The sequence below is a fragment of the Tenebrio molitor genome, chromosome 9, assembly GCF_963966145.1.
Source record: "Tenebrio molitor chromosome 9, icTenMoli1.1, whole genome shotgun sequence".
In the NCBI taxonomy this organism is placed as follows: Eukaryota; Metazoa; Arthropoda; class Insecta; order Coleoptera; family Tenebrionidae; genus Tenebrio; species Tenebrio molitor.
In genome coordinates this window covers 5,216,531-5,232,041 of record NC_091054.1, presented here as the reverse complement: position 1 = coordinate 5,232,041, position 15,511 = coordinate 5,216,531, and the positions used below count along the sequence as shown (strand labels likewise).

General features: G+C 35.7%; 1 protein-coding gene across 3 annotated transcripts in view; it reads left to right on the top strand.

The window, feature by feature from the left end:
* Positions 1-15,511, top strand: part of mew (multiple edematous wings) — a 32,019-nt gene that overhangs the window by 7,481 nt on the left and 9,027 nt on the right. The gene's annotated exons all lie outside the window — the stretch shown is intronic.

Here is a 15,511-nt window from a genome sequence, read left to right as displayed (position 1 = left end):
CGCTTCAATTAACAGACATGATGCAACTTGGCAGTGAAAAATTCGTGCAGCGAGTCTCGAATTGCCGTTGATGAACTGTCAAATGGAAGTGCGGGCCTATCAAGATGAGTGGAAGTTGTGTAATGTTTTTATCTTCTCCAATTTATTTTTGGAACAATATTTTAACTGGCACGTTGCATCTTCGGGAATTAAATTTGATTTGGCCATTTTAGGCAATTTTGCTCTTGTACTGACGCAGGAAGTTACTGTGCTTGAATAATACAAGAACAAAGACGAATCTTTTCCGGGGGCGAACTGTGTTGCGTGTGAGGACGATAGATGAAAGTTTTTTTGCAAAGCTTCTTCAGGGAAGATCTCAATTGGAAAATTAGGTAGAACAAATCTCTTCAAGAAGAATTTGATCGTATATCAAAACAAGTCTTCCTAATAATGGCTCTCTTTTTCGGAAGAACCATTTCCATAAAACTCGCCGCTAGAGTTGCAATCTTGTTTGTCTTCAAATTTTCTTGGATGATATTTCAATAGTGTCTTCACCAGGTTTTTACTATGAAGGACAGTTTAGGAAATCAAAACCATAGAGGAAAGATTAATCGCTACGGTATGGCTTTCAATTACCCAACTGTTTGGAATGTCTTTATCAAAACTTTTTCTTCTTTTATCATCACTGCATAATAAATAAATCTGAACAAGCTCAACAGCACCTAATCGGCGGGAAAAGTTTTCATTCTCAGCAGTTCCTGCTGTAAATCCATCGATGTAAATGATAAAAAATCAATATGTAAATGAACTAAATAGAATAAAAATAAATAGTAAAAGAGAGAAATATATTTTGACTTGATTTAACACCGCCTCAGAAGAGTTTTGCCTCAGACGCGGTGAACATGTGGAGTTTCCGTTTCGTCCTTGAAGTTTGACAAGTGTAATGTCAAACTTGCATTTACAATTATCAGACAAGACACAAAGTAAGTAGCGAATGGGAGGTACTCAAGCCCAAGATCAATGCCCATGGGGGAAGTGGTGGGGGTATGAATATACCCCATTTAATGGTTTTTTTTTTTTCAAAAACAATTGCCAATGTCAAAATTCCCCTAAAAGACCAGACTGTACCACCCTAAAAGCTTCCGTTTCGGAACATCTGTATCGTCTCCCTAGATCAGGTTTGAGGTTATCTCAATAATTTTCAAAAGTCAGAAAAGTTTCAAATGTAAGCAAATTTTATACCAAAAAACAAGAAATAAAAACGATAATGACACTGAAAACCACAACTGAATATATTCAGCAGCGCAAGCGGTTTTACATCCAAATGGCTGACATACAATTGACATTTAACTTTGCCAACCTAATAACTATCAAATAACTAGTGGCTCATACCAACATGATAACACTTTGACAATTGTTTTAAAGAAAAAATGAACTAAAGTTCATTCACGTTGGATTTTCCCTGTAAAATTTTTGTCATGTTGCAAACCTGCTCCTCCTTTCCTAGTAATTTTCACATTATCGTGTTGGAAAGATTTGATGTCTTTAATTTTGAGTGTTAGTTTGACGTGTGAAATAAAGTCACAGGTTTTTTTAATAAAATTCTATTCGTGTCCTTTTCCTGGGTAATTTTACCATGGCGGAAAGAAAAAAGAAGGTTTTATTAACAGCTAATTTGAAAAAAAATTGCGTTATTTAAATGTAGAACTGAAAAATCCCTATCAAGTTGACTTGTTGACAGCGAATAACATAACCTCTACTCTACAGTCTACGCATGACATGGTTTTGGTTACTTTATCAAGCCGTATTGGCGACATACACAGCTAAAATATTATTGAAGTAAAAATTACACTGCCAAAAAATTAAATAATTTGACCTTGACGAGGAAAATCCAAGATAAAGAATTCTTGATGTGTAATTTTTTTGATCACGCGGTATTTTCGCGTGGTCAACACTCGCAGGAAAACGGAAAGGAATGGATGGTTCTAGATTTAGCTGGACAAGAATCTAAAACTGTTATTGCACTGGAATTTATAATATTTACCAATTCAACATTGGCAATTTTAAACATTTACTTTGTTCGAGTTTTTTCCTCTGCAAGGAAGTTTATGCTTTGTGCAGACAAATATTATTGCACGAGAGGGAGATTCCTATGCTCTTTTCTACTAACAGGAAAATGGAATTATTTTCAAACATTTTTGTGCACCAGGACCAAGTCTTCTAAAGACACCCCAAATAACGAAGATGTATTTTTTTAATCGCAACATACATATTGTTTTGATCATTGTTAGAGGTGTTGGATTGTCTCATGGGCTGTGACCTTGGAAATATCTGCGCGAAGGCGGTGCGTTAAATCAGTGAAAAATCTGTAAATGGAAACTGAAAACGTCGACTACTTTCAAATTCAAATACAAAGAGACGAGAAAGCGACAAAACTAACGTAACGAATGACCATGTTTTCCCATATTTTCCGGTCGGTTTGTAGAGCCTGTTTGAGAATGATATTCCTCGTTTGCGCAGATATGAGAAAAGCCAACATCTCTACCAGTTGCTGCTCCATTAAATGATGAATGCTTTAAAATCTGTAATTTTAATTGCTCCATTAAGAAAAACCATTTCTTCGACCAAATCGTCACGTCTTCATTTAATCGAAGAAGTCTGTAACTGGTAGAGACAACTGACTTTTCTTCTTTTTGTTGTTCCAGAGCCACAAAAAATTGTACAATTGGAACAGCTTCTCGTTTTCGATTAAGCCAATTTGTTTTATTTAACGTTTGACGTCTCCACCATCTGGATTTTGTTATACCGAGCCTAATCATAATTTCAGCAATCCCACTTTTTTGCTATCAACTAACAACTCTCCTGTTTTTGTTCTTGATGAATTTAGATTAACACTCCCAACGTTAAACATCGTTTTTTGTTCAAATAAACACGAATTTAGCATCTAAAAACGTTTATTATTGTTGTTCCCAGGAGTAAAAAATTACCACTTTCGTATGATAAACACACGTGGTGATCACATTCGTTTTCTTTTTTCTCAGTTTCGTCAAGAAGAAACTTGTCATTCTTCAACTGTATTTCCTCTCCGACATCCGGCACAAAAATTCTTCTATTCGCACTCGATTTTGACTGGATGATGAATTTTCACGTTTGTTTACACAGGTAGAAGAGTTTATTTATCAGAGAGCCTCAAGTCTGTTTACGCACATTAAGAACCATATTAAACCTGCCGGAAGTGTTCATATTCATAAATAATTACTAAACCCGAAACTTGCAGTGTAGAGTTTGGAGCGACATGATAAGGCACAAAAATAAGCAATTAGCGCTGCTTTTATCTTAATGTTGTTTGTTGTGTGTTAACAGCCGCACCAAGCGATTGACGTTTTGCGCCCTACTTGACCTACAAGCGACAGATGGCGTTGGGCACAACGTCACCTGGGACGACAATAAATTCCATTCAGTCCATTTCTCCTTTATGTGGGACCCCACAACAATGCTGAATATGATGTTTGGCTTGGGTTTAATTATTTTACGGCGTTTTATGACGCCCCTTTCGTTGTCTACATAGCGATTGTATTCCGCTGACATTTACAAAGTCGAGCGATTTACATTTGTGAACTAAATCGTTTGATACGGCTTCGCAGAGGATGATGACTCCGTTTTCGTGAAAGTAATTTTTCGGGAAAATTCGAGATAACAGGATGACTGCGCGCACCGTAAAAATGTTGGAAGTCGACGGTAATGATGTCATTTCCACGCTTACGTCATTAAATTAAATGAAACAGGCGATGAATAATTAATTGAGTGGAAGGGACAGGTCAAAACACAAACTAACGATTGGAATATTTATACGATGAGAAAATTGAAGAGAGCCAATGGAGGAGCGTTCTCTGGTTGAATTAAAAGTAATTTGGACCGGTCCCCAAGAGAAATTTATTGACGCGGTCCCGTTTCCGAAAAGTAAACAGGCACCCGGACATCTGACATCTGCTCGTTTTCGGCTTAATTCCGATGCAAAATACATTAATCTAAATATAAGTCCTGAATTTTCAGCTGGTTTTTACAGCCGACGCGAATGCAGCGCCAGTCATACGATATGCGTGTGCAAGAACTAAAAAAGTCGTAAACGTTTATTGACTCGTGGTGAAAAAGTTATCGCCGCGTCCTGCCCCCCCGATTATTTTGGGTGCTACAAGGGGGTAAGAAATGCAAAGGCAAGCCTCAGAAAGGGGGTATGGTCCAGGGGTCTGGTCTGGGGAGTCTGGTCCGGGTCTGCTCCGGGTCTGGTTCGGGTCTGGCCATGTATTGAAGCTTCTTTTTTATTAATGTAAAAGCGAATTGCAGCAAACGAATTGAGCCAGAGGGCCCGATTTCAAGTCATGGTCGCAAATAGGTGGTGCAGCGCAAATGTGTAGCTGTCTTTGTCCTACACATTAATTACCAATATGCATCATCTTTCTCAAAGTTGCGTTACCATGACAACAAGTTGCAACCGTCGCAACTTGAAATCGGCCTCATAGTCATAAATTTGGGCGCACCGTGTGAAGTTTTGGCGGGAAAGGCGCAGCTTCCGCCACTTCCTCATAAAATCAATCCGGTTTGTTTATCCTGGCGTTTGTTTGGTCCCGATCGTAACAAACAGTCTCTGGAAGAACCTCCGAACCTAAACACCGGAAAATAAATAATTCCTCTATTCTCGTCCGATTTCCACGATCGAATTTTCCCGTGGAAAGCGTGATTTACGAGGGCTTTGGCCCCGCGTTTTGGCCGGCTGCCCGCACCCCCGAGATCGATCAGTCGCGGAAACAAACAATCCAACATATTACAAGTAGTGTACAAGATGTAACTCGATAGCTCTCTGCCCCTCGAGGGATGAAGAGTCGCCGCCCTCGTGTTGACAATTTATTTGGGAGGGTGAGTCATGTGGGTTTTCCGTGAATTCGGATTGAATTATGAGCGGGGCTTAATAATGATGTCGACGTGCCGGTATCGGTTGCCGATATTAATAATAATTGGCGGGATCAACCGGCTGGAAGTCGTTATTGGAGTCGGGGGAGATAAGCCTACACCCTCCATTTACCACTCTAATCCTTATTCATTCGTCATTTGGCAAACACACCCAGCGCGACAGATGGAATAACATTCGATGATTTTCGACCGCGAGGGGGTGGTCCACATCGTAATCTCTCAAATTGGGTAGATCGGCAGAGGGCGACGAAAAATTGACGGGATTATTGATTTACGGTGGGAAAAATTGCGATCTTGCCAAGAACAATGTCGACGGTGTTTAAATTTTAGAGCTTTCGGGACAGCTTGAATGAGGTTGATGTCATGTTTGCAAATAGATTTTTTTTTATATGACGAGTAATTTAATTTGTGTGCTGAATGGCATTTCTCAGTCCTGTTGGATGAAATACGACGCAAACACAGTTGGAATTGAGTAAATTAAATTTTATGGGAAACTCTGACATGCTGTGTTGACGCAACTTTTAAATGTAGAACAAATGTCGTGCGATAAAAAAATTGGAACCTTTTTGTACGGAGCGTATCTAGATTAACGATTCTTTTATGGGAATAGTTGAATCGGTATCGCTACGATTTCAATAAATTAACGAACTTCAGCATTAAGTGTAACTGTAACTAAGTATTCTCTGTAATAAATTTTACTACAAATTGGCTTGGACGTAAATTTTTATGCAACCCCTACTAAGATCCCTCACGATATAGTTTGTCTCAATTCTAAATTTCCACCACCTGTTGTATTATGTTGGCAAAATAAAAATATTTCTAAATTGGGAATTCTTATAACCAAAGTTGGCAATATAATTATTTTATAAACATGATTCGAAAACATTAAAATTAGTTCATAAGTATATTTTGCTTTTAGAAATAGATTTTTTTGTTCGACACTGTCAGAATTTAGAAATTTCTCCTATGTGAGCGGATTTTGATAAATATCACAACTTGTCAAAACGAAACGTCAAGCTAATTTTAAAGATTTTAAGCGATTTGGAGCCTTGAAGGGGTTCGTCGAACAAAGAAACCTTGTATTTAACTCGTTCTTATGTAATTTGGGCCTTTTTTGGCATGAGTGGGTTAGTTTAAAACGCGAGTGAAACGAGGCCCAATTTACACACGAACTCGTTAAATAAACTACTACTCTACCTACTCATTTGCTTCATTTTAAAAAAGGTCTTCATTCTTTTCCATTATTCTAAAATTTTGAGTTGTAAAAACGGAAATTGACAGATAACCTAACAAATACAATCTGAGGCATTTTTCACCAAACAGTGTTGCCGGTTGTATTTCCAACGTAGAATGCAGTGTTGGTGGAAATTTAGAATTGAGACAGACTTTAGTTTCAGATGTATTTATAACAATTGAATGCAGTTTTGTTTTTAATAAATGCTACAAATTGAGTCATTTTCTGGTAAAATAAAAAAAAAGAAGTGTTCGATAGGATTTATTGTATATTCGATGAATGTGGATAAGGGGTGGCTGTGATTTATTTTTATCATGTTGGATAAAGTGACTCAATTTTATATTTTTTCCTGTCAGAAATATGACATGACTGTTCCGACATTCAAATTTGAACAATGTTGTCTAATTTAAGTTCATTAAAATCAAGTATTATTTAATTATGATTCAATTCGAAATACGTTCAAGTTGGCAACGATGTTGCCGTTTCCGCCACATAATTTAACCTTAATTAATCAACCTAACTTAACACGAAAGCTATCAATTTCTACTAGGGAATTTTATTTGTTCTGTTGTTACTAAACTCTGTCCACTGATAGATTGCTTGACATAAATGTTACTAAAAGTGTTCACTCTACGCTATAAGAAATAGATCCGGCGCGAAATTTAAAAAAATGAAAGAACAGGTTTACACGTGATGTTTTATTATTATTCTGTATGTTTGCACTTAGGAAAGACGAAAGAAAACTTCTGTATAGCAGGGGTAATATATTAGGTTTTATTAATACAGGGTATTTCAAGAGTGATAATGTGCCCGATGGATTTAAAAATGCAACGCACAATACATTTTCGAATTTCTGAAAAAAGCTGGGTACAGAAATGAAAATATCCAGCTTTTTTCGGAAATGGCTAAAACAAACAAGAGATTATTTAATATTTAATGCATGAAGAAAAATTACCTCTGTATCATTTTCGATGTTTGTAATGTCACTTGAAGTGTTCATTATGCTAGATTCTTGAGGCACGCACTCACTTCACAAATTCAAAGATATCAAAAAAAATCGCAACGGAGGAGATCAAAACAGCAACACGATCAAAACTAATAACTTTTAAAACCAGAGGAACGCAAAACAGAGCTCTAAAGATGAAAAATCGCAAATCTAAATGCTTAAATCACTTGACAGCACTGACAATTTCAAATTTGAAACGTCATATAATTTATTTTTCGCGTGGGTTTTATAACAACCAATGAGAATCAGTGGCGCGAATGCTTCAAGATATTACCAACACAATCTATGATACTTTCTTAATATTTTAATGTTATGGTTTGGGGATTTTGTTATCTAAGGATATTTAAAAAAATGCATTCTATCAGTGGACATAGTCTACCAATAATATTACCAAATGCCATAGCCACCCCTTATCCACATTCATCGTGAATAGACAATAAATCTTGACAACGTGGTCATGTGATTATTTTCTAAATTCCACCGTTATGATGGTATTCAATGATGCATTTCTGCAGTACATTGTCTGTACCAGCGCCATTTTGAATTTGATAAATTTATTTACATACTTTATAACTGTGTAAATTTCCTGCCAGCGGTTTTGAGTATGTATTTTTACAAAATCTCAAATTTACATTTCAACGGTATTTAGTGTGGCAATAAAATCATCAGATATACTTTTTATTTGCATTTGCATTGTTCATTTATTTGGCATTCACTTTTTAAAAGTGTTTCTTGATATTTTCTTGTCTAACGATATACATTAATATTATTTAATTTTAAAAACAACTGCACATTCTGTAATTTTTGCTGAGCAGAACAATTAAAATGTCTTAATGACTTAAAACCACACTGTTTTTTTATCAAATAAACAAAAGAAAACCATACAGTGTTTCCTTTACTCTAATGAAAATAAGACATCAAATGTATTTCTAGAGATAACTTTTGTTCGAATTTTGAGAGCATTGTGTGGAGAAGAATTTAGTTTATCATATTTTTATTCATTGATAAAAACTTTTCAATAGAATTTCGACGTTTTGTGAACTTGACAATAAAGTTCATGAACCGCTTCCTAACCATTCTTCCCTTCTTTATAAATTTTATCTAAATTGCTTCAGTTGAGACCTTTAATTAAACCGTCAACGTTATCCCACATATATTCTGTGGGGTATAAATCAGTAGAATGTGAAGGCTAGCACAAAGCCCCCACTCTTTCTACGTACGAAACCGTGATGGATTTAATAGAGGATTCTGTATGTATGTATTTACTTATTGTTAAAAGAGTACACTGTCAAAACTGAAGATCCTAGAGAATCGCAAAATAGAAACTAAGAAAACGTGTTGATGTTATTATTGATCTAACCTTCATATCTAGTGATCAATGATGACAAGTTCTCATCTGTCGGGAGATTTTGTTTTTTACAAAAAACTACGGATAACTAAACCAAGAATATCATTCCTCAAATACCACACGTTCCAAAGAATATTTACTATTTACAATCACTTGCAAAACATATTTAAAGCAAAATATGTATAATCATTTTTGTTAAAAAAATTACCAGATAGGGAATTTATTATTCTTCCATTGGCAACATAAAGGATTCAAGAAGCGAGTGTCACGACAAAAATCAACCAATTCCTCAAATATTCAAAACCATCGTCGTTGTTTCTGTTATTCCTAACCCCCGAGGGGGGTACCTTCGGGATACAAATTTGCCCGACATCAATATTTTTAAATCACTTAAAACATTGTACAAAAATCCTAAATGAGACTGACATTTTGTGCTGCCAACCTAAAATCTTTCTCCTGTGTCCATTTTCTTGCCTAGGCAGGGAAATGCTAGTTTCCAGACGATTTAGACGAATGAAAAATCAGTGTTTCTAGACGGAGGCCGAAAAAAGAATTTGCTCTCATATTTGCCATTGAAAGTTTGTCAAGCGACTTACTAGAGTGCATTTCAACGAGAGGTACACAGGCGTGGCTACCGAGATGCGCCAGATGTAGGGGAAGGGCGACTCAAAATCGAGTGCATTGACGTAGTCCAGTTTTATTTTTGTTTTTACTTTCACTACACAGAAAATATCAGATTTTCACGACCGGAATTGTATGACATAAAAAAGAAGACGGTGAAGAACAATAACCTGGCTGTGATTTGCGACAAAATGGCGAAAAATCAGCTGTTGAAATGAAATTCGAAAATTCCCTGGAAAGTACAAACTAACGCCGCTACTGTCTAGGTAAGCTACACCACCGTAGACCGAAACAGATTTCTGCGCAAGTTTATAGACGTGTACCTCTCGTTGAAACGCACTCTAATATTGAAAAAGATATTCTTTTATTTATTTTAGATAAATACATCGATGTTCATGGGAACTATCAATAACATTTACATAGGTATTTACAACTTCTGTGATTATAGTAACGTTTTGTCACTGTCTGTTGATACCCTGAGTAAATTTTAGTCCCTCTGTGTATGCAGAAATTTATTTTTAAAAAAACACCGAAAACCGAAAAGTTTAACTTTTTATTTTTATAACACAGGTGTTGCAGGATTTTGTTACACCAACTTCTTCAAGAGAGTTTTATTTTCGATATTTACACAAGCGACGAGTTAAATATGCATTTAACAAAATATCAGATTGAGTCTGTTGGCAATGAAACATTTGAAAAGTACTGGTGTTTTTTGTTTCGTAATTGGCACTGCCGGGATTTTTGAGGCGTTAGGCAACAATAATGAAATAAATCTAAAATATTTTTTTTCAATAGATTATTTTATTACAAAATTTTCTGTGATAAATCCAAGGTCATTAGGAAACTTATTAAGTAACAAATGCAATAAAATTCCAAATTTCATTGTTACCAACAGATTCAGTCACTCTTGATTACACCGTATTATCTGATTATGGAGAAAATTAGTAATGGGCGTTATTGTCAAACGCGACGCCACTGGTACGCACATTTTTCGCTGAAATGTCAAAGAAACGTCAATTTAAACCAACGATTTCGGCAAAATTTACAGACGTTTACTGTAATTGTAAGCAACAATTATCGCAGAACAAGTGGTCAAAATGGGTTTTACCATTGAAGAGAAAGCATTTTTATTAGAATGTTTCTTTCGAAACGGGGTGTATAGGCAACCAATAAAACGACTATTCATAGCAAGTATAATAATGCGTACGATCAAACTAAGACAAACTTTTCGATAAAACAAAATATGAAGTAGCACTCTTGTTTTCTTTTCTTTTTGAACGCTCGATATATTTGTGATTCAAATAATCGGAGAGCGAAATAGCTCTGACCTGACCTGACGAGATGTTGAGACTGTTTTTAATACATAACATAATTAGCCTTGTTGTACACTTTGCATGCGCGCTCTAAATTAATAAAATGATGACTGGGACACGCAGTATTTTTTTCGTCCGATTTTATTTTGGAGACGTTCATGACTTGTTGATAAAATCTTCAAGAACGACGGAAGCCTGATTCTCTTGGTAAATACTGGACCGTTGTGTACAGGAAACATTCCAGGTAATGTTGTCTCTTTCAGTTGATACCTCCGACAATTCTTATCGCACAGAATTCGGTAAACATTAAGAGAGAAACATTTCACACAATCTGAACATCTGCGCTGCAACAAATTGACTGCACCTCCGTGCCCATTAGTTCTTCTGGCGAATGAAATTCGAGCTACCAGATCGTATCATAAGCGGCACTATTTACATATACCAACAATAACATCCTCCTGCAAGTCTGTTTAAAGTACAAAAGAGCTCTTTAGTGGAGCCGGGCAACAGATAATAACTGTGTGTAACGCGACCCGACCATAAGAGGCCCATTTTGAAAATGCCGTTCCCAACCGCCGCCGGAATCTCTTGTCGAAATCGCAACGCACCTTCTTCGGCCCAATTTGTTCCCAGAACAGATTCGTTCCGGTCTCCAGGTAGAACACGAGCTCTCGGTGATCCTGTCGGTGGTCAACGCCTCATCATTCCAAGTTAATTTGTATTTCCGCTGGAGATTAAGCTGGCGGCTTGTTGTCTGAAGCGAATCGTTCGGCGCGTCCTGGAGGGTCGCACCTGCGGGACCCTAAATGGTTTAATCATCAGCGCGAAGGGGTCCGGGAGTAATTGCGTCGAATTCGTCGATCGATCGGAATTAATCGAGGAGCCCCCAGCGCCGCCGGATTTTTATAACTGCTATTTAAAGCTCGTTCGTTCATCGATATCGTTAAGTGGTTTTTAAGAGGGGCCACACGTCCGAGCGTCATTCCTAATAAAAAGTCGGAAGGTTTTCTTTATGACGTGTTGGCTTATCGGGGCACGCACCCCAACAGCCGCTCGCGCTTATTAATAACCGGCGAAGAGGAGCCTGCTTATCTCCGGGTATTTTAAGACGTCCATGTGGGCATACCGGATTGACGAGTAAAAATCGACGAGTGCGGAAATCGAAGCGATTATTATTGCCTCATCCTGTCTCGTTTGGTTTTTGTACTTCTGGCTAATAAATAAGGACGCGTGGTGCTCCTTTTGTCGAAGGATAACGACTCGGACTGTTCATCTCGGTCCAATTATCGGTTTTTTGAAACGCCGACTCGTCAACTTAAAAAACGTAATGGAAGGTTTGCGGTTTGACGTTTTATGCGGATCGTCTGGGAGGTTTTTGTAATGACTAATGAGTGATGGGAATTGAAGAAACGCAGGTCGAAACACAACGAATCAAGTCGGCCTCGTTATAGCAGAATTGGTCAAACTAATTGATTTCATCACGGAAGATTTTGGCTTTGGGAATTGTTGGTCATTTAATGTCTCTTTTGCAATAAGGATCAAAAACTTCTTTGCCCTACAGGTGACTGCGCTTCGTTTATCTTAACCAGAAAGCACCGATTTGTTTATTTAATCACCGTTCACGTTGCTTTGCCATAATGGGACGCTATGATTTATTTTTTTTAACGTTGGACACACTGTTTGATTTCCGCATCACTAAAGTGCCTGACATGCGGACCTATCAAAATGAACACATGTTGCTGAATTTCCCGCGATGTCTGAGTATTCTTTTATTGCAAACTAGTAAAACTGACAAGTGCACTAGACATTGACGCTATTTATAACCTCAAATTTGAAAAACATAACCTAATCCAACAGACAGCTTTACTACCAAATTAAATACAAAGTTTCTATGCCAAAACAACGTGAATGCAATTTATCTAAGAAATTGATTATTAGAAATTATTAACGTATCAATTTTTATTTTTGGACTGACAGAACAGCAATTACTTTCAGAATTATTCTTTAGATGAAAGATGGTGATTTATGTCCAACGCACATTTTCTTGAAAGAATTTTAAACCTCATAAATGACCGAAACGTGAAGAAAGGTGATAAACATTTATTTTTTATTGTGACAGGTTACGTTGATTTAACATCGTTTCAGATATCTCAGTGAAAGCAACATACCTACTTAATCAGTGTTTGCATTATGTTCAATAAAAATAAAAAATTATTATTTTTTAAATCATAGATACGCTTATAGAGATTTTATAATGTTATCGAGATATTTGGGGACTATAAAAAGTCGGGCAAATTCTTTTTTAATTATAAAAATTGGCAAGGATAAATTAATCACGCATTTTACACACGATTGGCAAAAAATTGGTGTAATAATTTATTTAATTTACGACTGTTACAAAAGTTCTGTATTTCACTAGTTATAGTGTTTAAAACATCTGTTTACGGTAATAGTGAAAAAAATATAAAAAAAAAACCTTAAAAAAAGTGCATGGCGTGGGTTCATTTTCAGGTTAATTTCAGTGTTGTTATGCAAAAACATGGATCGAAATGGCTTTGATATTGATTGTTTGTTTAATGCAGTCGTAGAAAAATATTGTATGGAATGCATAAAAAAAATTTGTCACTCATGGGATTGCCGCACTCGCCTACTGCTAGTGGGGTCAAACTTCTCATTCATGAAAAAAGTACTACTTTATACACTTGTTGTATAATATCGCTTTATGTAATTATCGTGACGTGTTTCATTGAAGATTTGTTGTAATTTCAGCAAAAAGTTTCTTTAAACTCTAAACTGATGAAATGATCAAATGAATGATTTCTATTGAAAATCAAGCTGCAACGGTTTTTCGCTTATCAGTTTGTATAAAATAGTTATGTATGTATTTCAATTTATATAGTCGAGTTTGACGTTTGAAGAATTTGATATGTTTGGGGTTTGTAATGTCGGAATATGTACATTAAAAAATGTTTGCCTCAAGTTCTGATATGCCAGATAATATCGGAGAGGTCACAGAAAACGTAATATCATCATTCATCAGTAATTCCCAACAAATGAAAACCGGATATGATTTTTTCGTCAGTGGGATTGAAATACATTTTTTGTATCCTAGCCTTAAAATAGGTATTTCCCGGTTATCATCGAAATGCTGAAAAAAAATTTTTTAATTTGCAGCAAAAAATAGGGCAAATTATTTTGTAAAGTTGGTATTAAATGATGCAAGATAGACAAAATTACAGCTGAAAGAGAAAAATTACGGAAAAAAATATGGACCAATAATGAAACTTCACCACCGACGCTTTAAATTTTAATAATCTACTAGGTAGCCGGCGCGGAAAGTGCTACCAACCCAACATGTAGTAAAAAGTTACTAATGTTGAATTATTTACTTTTTTAGTTTTATTTTTGAGTTATTCGTTATCATAAAAATATTGTATCTTGTATCTAACGATTCTAACGTATAAGGGAAGATAAATTTCTCGCTTTCGCACCAACTCCCTTCCGTCATACTTTCGCATATGTTAGGTAAATAACTATTGTATCATCTGTTAGAAAAATGTTTCATTTCCAAACTAGTTGCGCAAACAGTGACGTTTCAAAATTTTAGTGAAGTTTGAAAAGTGACACATCACGTGTCAAAATTAGAAAAATTACTGTTCGCACAACAGTAGCGTACTGATTCAAATTTTCGTTTAATTTATTTTGAAAACGAAAACACTTTTTGGAAAAATTTGTTTGGAGAATCGTCTTTTTTTGTACAAGTATAGTCTGTCTCAATGCTAAACTTCCACCAACACTGCATTCTACGTTGAAAATACAACCGGCATCACTGTTTGGTGAAAAATGCGTCAGATTGTATTTGTTAGGTTATCTGTCCATTTCAGTTTTTACAACTCAAAATTTTAGAATAAAGGAAAAGAACGAAAACCTTTTTTAAAATGCAGGAAGTGAGTAGGTAGAAAATCATATTCTAAAAGCAAAATAAACTTATGAACTAATTTTAATGTTTTCGAATCATGTTTATAAAATAATTATATTGCCAACTTTGATTACAAGAATCCCCAATTTAGAAATATTTTTATTTTGCCAACATAATTCAACAGGTGGTGGAAATTTAGAATTGAGATAAACTATAAGTACAATTTCAGAAACACCTATGCTAGCCTTCACTCTCTAGTGATTTAAATCCCACATAATGCGTGGGGAGATAATTTTGATGATTCGATTCTTATACATGGTATCGTGGATAAACATTTGAAGGAGAAAACGCTCCATGAACTTTACACTGTGACCTTTGTTAAATTGATGGTCCAACGTTACAATGCCGTATAAGACTTGGTTATCACAATAAACAGTGTAAGTACACTTTCATTATATTCAAATAGGGCCTGACGAACTCAAAATGCAACCCAATATTCACTTTTCATGAGTAACTAGGTGTAATAAATAATATTTTGACAAAAAGTGGTTTGGACATTTCTGTAGTTTTTTAGATTTCCCCCTTGTTCACACATTTGCGCAAAAGCTCCCCAGCGGTTGTGTTAGTTAGGGATGTACAAAACTCCAATTTATAATTTTTAATGAATCTAGTTCCCATTGTCAAATGTATTTTGTGTTGCGTTTAGACTTCGTTGATATTTGCAAAATTAAATGTCCACATAACGTTCTTATTCATTAGCCATTACTGTAAACGAAAGACTAGGTTCTTTTCATAATTTAATTAAAAACGAATGAGAAATAAGTTGGTATTAATCACACTCTGATGACTGCGCTTTTAACTTCTCAATCTCAAATATTGATATTGAGTGGTAGATAGTACAGAAATACGCCCTTTGAAGTATTAATAAACAAACGGTCCTGACTCACTAAAATTTCCAGATCCAGGCCCAAAACTGAACCAATATCGATGGGAGTGTAGGCAAATTTGAAAAAAAAATGCAAATCAACTATGTACTTAAATTTGCTTTTATCGTTGCACTTGGACAAATAGTAAACATTTTAGTGTAATCTGTTTACATTAAAAGAACCATAATGCACAATTT